This window comes from Chroicocephalus ridibundus, chromosome 1, assembly GCF_963924245.1.
Source record: "Chroicocephalus ridibundus chromosome 1, bChrRid1.1, whole genome shotgun sequence".
Classification (NCBI taxonomy): Eukaryota; Metazoa; Chordata; class Aves; order Charadriiformes; family Laridae; genus Chroicocephalus; species Chroicocephalus ridibundus.
This window is the reverse complement of record NC_086284.1, coordinates 178,635,153-178,642,306: the sequence shown is the minus strand read 5'-3', so window position 1 is coordinate 178,642,306 and position 7,154 is coordinate 178,635,153.

The following is a 7,154-nucleotide window of genomic DNA, read 5'->3' as shown; positions in this document are numbered from 1 at the left end:
AATCTTTCCATCGTTGATTAACTCTTGATAAATGGATGATTTTGAATTATTTGTGGTGTATCTTGGCCTGTGTTACAAGTAGAGCATTTGGCAGACAGGACATCTTTGGCACCATAGAAATCCCATGGAGAACAGTTCACAGAAGTAACTACATTAATCTTAAACAAAATGCCAGATCATCGTTTTTATTAAGAACCTCATGGTGACCCCTTCTCTCTAAAGGAGCAAAGGTAAATAAGAGTGGAGAAATTGAATTAATATTAAACAAATAGGAAGAGAAGACAAAGAAACTGGAAAAGGAAAAGTCATTAATGAAATATTAGGTGGTTAACCTGGCAGAGAAGTCACATTGCATGAGGTGACTCCTGAGCCTCTTGCTGGAATATTTCTAAAAACAGCCTTGGAGGCAGCAACCTGCATAATGATGGCGCTTAGTCTTAATCGACTCCTTTAGCTGGTGAAGAACTGAATTTAGAGTTTGTATTCATTCACAAAATATCACATGCAAATTGTTCTGCTACAACGGTATCTGCTCCAAAACCTCTTGTCTACCACGAATACCACTGTTGCTGTTAAACACAATCTGATAACTCAGTCAACTAAAAGGCAGCTTTAAATATAGTGGCCTGTAGGCACTTCTTTTCACTAGGGGATGTTTCCGTGTTACATTTCAGCTGTCCCCTCCAGCCCTTTGGCCGCTAGATCCATGCAAGAAAAGTTGCTCTAATTTTCTGGAAAGCATCACTTACAGAAAAGGACCAGATGTTCATTGTGCCAAAGAGCAGAGGATAATGCAGGAACATTATCCTGCAGGAACAGTGGGATGAAAAGGGCTCATTGTGCTTGTAAGAGGAGGCTGGTGTAACCCGCTCCCTGCCAGGGGCCACATGAGCCTCCAGCAGCAGGAAAGAGAAGGTCCTGAAGGGAGTGGCTGTGGTGGGAGATCCCAGGGAAAAAGCCCCCCAGGCAGAAAAGGGGCTACATGGGGTACGCAGCGGGGAGAGGGGTCTGCCCGAAGGCAAGTATGGAAGCATGGCAAGAGCATGAGAAGTTCTCTCTCAGAGTGGGTTTGTGCCAGGACAGACTTGAGTGATGTGACCTCTTTTTGTGGCTGCTGTAACCTCCTTCATTCTCCTCCCTTCTTTTCTGTGGAGCGGTGAGAGAGACGTTTCAGACGAGGTAGGAAGTCCTGCACACGCCTGGCCAGTGGTCCCCAGGAGATGGCAAATTCTAGCGCAGAAGGTGATGATGCTTCCTTTCTCTCCGTATTGCAACTTGCACACTCAAAAAACCACCATGCTGGGTTTAAAACTGTGGCCTTGGCTTAACTCTTCTTAATCAGCATTTATCTCCTCCTGGAAATCTCTGTGAGAGCAGTGTGTAGGGTCCTAGAGAACCAGATAAGCCTGCAGGAGGTAGCTGGTTTCTTAAACAAACTTGTACCCAGGAAAAAATGTGGGGAATGAGAGCAAGAGGTGGGGGATTTTCACCGCTGTCCCCCAAGAGATGAAACAAGGGACCAGCGATAAAATGGCTTGCTGAACTTGTTCAAATCTCGCCCTATGGGAACTGCAGGGCAGGTGGGATGAACCGTCAAGCTTAGTTTTGCCAATAACCTGCAGAATGTTATTGCTCCTTCCAGAGTTGATATAATGTCGACTGGAGAACTTTCTTGGGTGGATAAAAGCCAAGAAACGCTCACTGTGGCTAAGAATGCCAGCAGGCTGGGAGAGCCCTCTCCAGCCAGCTGCTGAGCTCTGTGTATGACTGCAGGTGGGATAATAAAGGAAGGAAAAGGCAAGGGTGATGGGGAATTAGGGAAGAGAGACTCAAGAGATAGATGCAAGCAGGAGTTTGACAGCGCTCTACACATCAGTAGGCGAAGTCTCTGGAAGCCCTGCTACAGGTCCTCTGCCCCTGCATGATCAGCGTCTGCCGTGCTCCTGGTGTGATGTATACCGGAGCGAAAAGGATTCCTCAGCTGTAAAGGGCTGTGATAGCTATTGAGATTTTTGTGATGCCTTGGTGGCAATGAGGGCCCGTGCACTCACATCCTTGGCAGAAATGATTGGTTAGGAGTTTGGCTCATTTTATGAAGGTTTTCCTTGTACCAAGGCAAAAGAACCAAGCTGAAAATCTAGGGAATGAAAAGCACCATATAAATATTAAACACTGTATTTATATATTTATATTTTGTATGTTGTATTTGTATTTAAGCATTTCTAGCCCTTTGTTTATTTTTGAATATTAAGGCACTGCATAAATGTAAATATTGAGCCATTTCCAAAGCTTATACAGACACTTTTTTGTGCTACAAAGAAGATTGTAAAGTGATGTTTTTCTTAAAGCTTTCTTTTTTTTTTTTTTTAATCACCATTAAAAATATCTGGATTCACTTTTATATTCTTAATTTTGATAGCAAAACCATCAGTGTGGGGACAATGGTGGTTTTGCATTATATCTGCATCTGCTTTCCTCAGGAGTGGTCCCTGCCACTACCCTGAACTGTGGCAGCTACCGAGAGCCTCCGAGTGCTACGTCAGCAGCTGGAGCACTGCTGAGACGGGTGATGCAGGAACAAGCCAGCTCCACTCACTGTGTCACTGAGGACTTCTCTGGTTTTGTAGGGACCACTGGGTAAGATGTCGCTCCAAGTTCTTCCTGCTAGCACAGTACCATAGAAAAGCTACGGTCACCCAGAGGCTTTGAAAAGCTAGACTCTGAGGCCAGGGGTGAGGGTAGTCAGGCGCTGGAACAGGATGTCCTAAGAGGTTATGGACTCTCCGTCCTTGGAGGTGTTCAAAACTTGATGGGACTCTGAGCGATCTGCTGTAGCCATACTTTCTTTGAGCAGGCAACTGGACTAGGTGACCCCCAGAAGCCCCTTCTAGCTTGAATTATTCTATGATTTCACGATCTTGGGAGAGTGTCCCTCTTTACTGGGCCATCTTGAACATATATAGAGATTAGATTATTTGTACATAGCTAATAAAATACGTTTTTATTGTCTTATTTATTGGAAACAAGTTGATTTCTTGTAACTAATTCTCAAAAGTTGGTTTCTTGTAACTCATTTCTCAATAACCTATCCACTTCGTCTGGCCCCACTGAGGAGCTTATGGAGGTGTCTGAGAAACAGTATCTGTATATATTGTTTAATTTAAACTCTGTGTGGCAGATCCTTTGCAGGGTGGTGCTAGCTTTTCCAGTTTTCTCTTTACGAGGGCGTGCAAGTGTTTATGTCCTAGTCTGTCTAACAGAACAAGCAAAACAGCAAATGAGTTTCTGAAGAAATTCTTGGCATTTTCACAAGAGTAGTCAGACTGGAAATGCTTTAGAGCATACAGTGAAAATTATTTGGAGTCCAAGACCATTATGAGAATCAATGACACAGCTTTGAAAGCATGTCGGTTTTTTGGACTTGCATATTCTTTATATCAGTTTCAGTAAACTAGTTCCAATTCCCTTAAATACATGAAAGAGTACGATATTTGTGGTGCATTACTTCAGTGGGATTACATCCAGGATAATGTTGTCCATCTTTCCCTGTCAGCTGGGAAATATCTCAAATCAAGACCCCAATTAAGTATACAGTATTCATGAGCTGTGTCTGCATTGTTTACAGGATTGCACTTCATTAATAAACACAATCCCATATTGCATGGTTAATGACAATCAACATAATTACCATAACCTGGGTAGACGATTGCCTCTGAGTTATAATGAAACATTTTAGGAGAAAAAAATTTACTCCAAGACTTGAGATAATAGCTTTAATGGAACATTACTCTTTGTTTTTTTCCCCAACCTCCAGTAAGTACTTTTAAAGCAATTCACCTAAAATGTGCAATTTAGAAGATCATAATTAGCAAAGTGGAGGACTGGAAGGCTAGAATTGATTCAGATGCTACCTTTAATATGCCCAGGTGTCTCTGGCTCATCCTTACTACAGTAGTCCAAGCATTATCAAAATACAGAGAAACGTGTGTGTGTGTGTGTGTGTGTATGTGTGTGTGTTAAATACATGTGTACAAACTTATATACGTGCGTGTGTATGTATGTGCACAATCACACCAGGCTTATATGTGCAACAGCAGGACCAAATCCCCGTGTTCTCTCTCATTTAAAAAAGAAAAAAGTAAATTATTTGGTAAAGATATTACTAAAAGTCTTTCAGTATCACTCTAAGGGACGTCTGATAGCTGCAGCCTGGTTTTGACAGCAAAAACAAAGAGAAATTACTGGCTATTGCGTGCAGATACACAGTCAGGGTAAGATTTATATTGTATAAGATGGTGTAGCCCCATTGATACAAAGAGCACTTTGTTTCTTTGGTCACGCTTTTGTGCTGCCAGGGAAGGCACCCAGCAATTCCCCCGCGTACGAGGACTTGCCCACAGGCAGCTCGACCCTGGGGCTGCCCTGTGCTCACCCAGGTTCTTCTCTCTCTGCCCGTGTGTTTCACGGATCGGTTTCACCCATCCAATTTTGCCAGAACCATTCACGGGATTTAACTTCGATGATTGCCAAGTTATTTCCCAAACTGCACCCAAACATACGCATTTAGTTTTAGATACTGGGATACAACATTTACTCAACCTTTTCACTGCTTGTTTCACTTTACGAAACAAATGATCTTTCCTGAAACCCATTTCCCGTCCTTCCCCACCCCCCCCAAAAATAATCTTCAGGCTCCCCTAATTGCTCCTTGTTGCAGAGAAGCAACCCTTAATCTCTGAGACCTCCAGAACTAGTATTAAGCACTAAACCAATGACAAGGATCAAAGTTCTATGTGCTTTTTTTAAAAAAATATATTTTCATGGAAATTCAGGCTAGATTCCCCTTTTTGCTTTAGTCAGCGTAGGGCTTACTTGAGAATGATTCATGGTATGTTTTCAGAATATATCATGAATGACAAACTAAAATCTTTTGTCTCTTGTTTGTACACAGTTGCTACAGCTTGTCAATAAGCAATTTGGATTTTGCCCAATTCTTGCAATGAAATGCTGAAACTTCTTGTTTAAGCAAAAAATATTTACCCTGTACGAATAATGGTATATTAATTACGTATGGATTCTGAGCATGTTCATTTTGATTACAATAATTTTATTCCAAAGCTTAAGGATATTTTTTTTCTTATCAACACATCGTACATCTATTATAATTTCTTTTTTATTGAGTCACCGCCAAACAAAGATATCTTTTGAGTTTATTTCTCAGTAATACTTTGTAAGCTTTTTCAGTTCCCCTTTCCTTGAACATATGCAGTGGAAACAAGGTTAATAATCTTTCTAAATTTTCATGTCAGATGACTCAGGAGGTTCATCATGAGGACATGCAAGAGAGGAAGACTATGTTCTACTTTCGGCAAGCTTGTGCTGTGGACAGTCCATGAAGACATACAGATTAAAACCCACAACCCAACCCAAGAAAAAAGCAGGATTTCAGTTTGGAGAAAGAGATGTCTGATATGGAGAGACAGGCTTGGGAATAATTAGTGTAGAGACAATACTGAAAACATGTTTTCATACGCGATTGCTCAAACTGGATGTGCAAGCAGAAAAAGGGTAGGAGCCTAGGGGCAAAAAAAATGCACAAAGCGCATTTTAGGTGTTGGAAGCAAGGTAGTGGCATCACTGTGCCATTTGCCTGGGATTTAATGTCTCTGGTTTCTCAGCAGAGCTAATTAGCCGAGTGAGCACCGCCAGGAAGGGAGCTGTGCTCCGTTCAGCTGATTCTGAGTCAGCACCGGTACATCACGCTCCATTGTGCTTTATAGACACACGGGGAGACGTCTGAAGAAATATCTGAGGGATTCCCTTAGGGAATCTCTGGCTGAAAGCAGATGATAAAAAAGATGATGCTCTACCAAAGAGGAAAACGAAGGAACAATCTGGAAGGAAGGCACAGCACCTACACGGAACAAAACCACTGAATCCCTCCGCAGGATAAAAACAAGGTTATGTTTAGCAACTCTGATGGGTGGTACTTGTTAATTAGTGCCAGATACAAATATCTAACATGTGTGTTCCAGTTCAGTGGAGAATAGGAAGAGAAACAGGCTGAAAAATGTCCATTCTGAGGGTAAAACATGCAGCTGTCTCATTTGCTTAGTAGCTAGTCAATGCTCAGGAACCTTTTGAGTGACCAAGATGAATAACCATGGAGAACCAAGGGTCTGTCAGGAAAGCACTGGGCTGTGTGGCCCAGGTGGTTGGTGACACCGAGGTTTGTGACCTCAAAACTCTGTTAGAATCAAGTGACACAAAACCTTAAGGAAAAAAAACAAACAACCAACCAAAAAAAGATTGATAGGGTCGTATTGGCAGTCTCAAGCCCCTGTATTGGAGGGAACAAGGAAAACAAAAGCCACCAAAATAAGGAGTATGGAAGTCAAACCAGATGGTTCTTCCAACTGATGAGGAAGAAGCACTTCAGACAAGATACAGCTTTTCCAGTCTGATAAAGCACCCTTTGAGAGGAGAACTGAAGGAACAATGACGCCAGTCCTGTCCATAAATAAGAGTAGAGACTTGGATACTACTTTAACTGCTGCTGGTTCCTTACAATCCCTGTAAGAAAGGCACTCAGACTCTGACAAGTACTGTTTAAAATTATTTTTATTTGCATCAACATTGTCGAGAAAGAGAGGGTAGTATAGATAATGTTATGTCCTTTCAGATGCTGGTAAAGCTGAATTGTGCGGCTTCAGAGAGGCCCCCAGATCCCATCCATGGAGGAGTTACACCACTTTTTTTTTTTGTTAATTCAAACTCCTACAGGATTTTCTTAAAAGAGGACAGCTCTATTCATCATTTCTACTGCCAGATGCAAAGGATTTTCACATGAGAACTTGTTGCTGCAGTTTTAAGATAAAGGCAAGGAGGTGCGGCAGGTAGCCTGCACGGCCCAGAAGACACCGCTGTGGTGCAGCACTCCTGCTCGGGGTAACTGCTGTGTGGATCACTCGCACCTCAATGTACAATGGCTTCCGCTCACGAACACAGCGTCTGCTTGCTGCAGCTGATTTCCGTAACCCAATAGCTAGGTTTGGCATTTCTGTTACCACGTCTTTTATGAGCAAATCAGATGAAACGTAAACCACAAACAAAAAGTAATGCAATTGCATGTTAAAGAGAGCAGGGATTGGCCT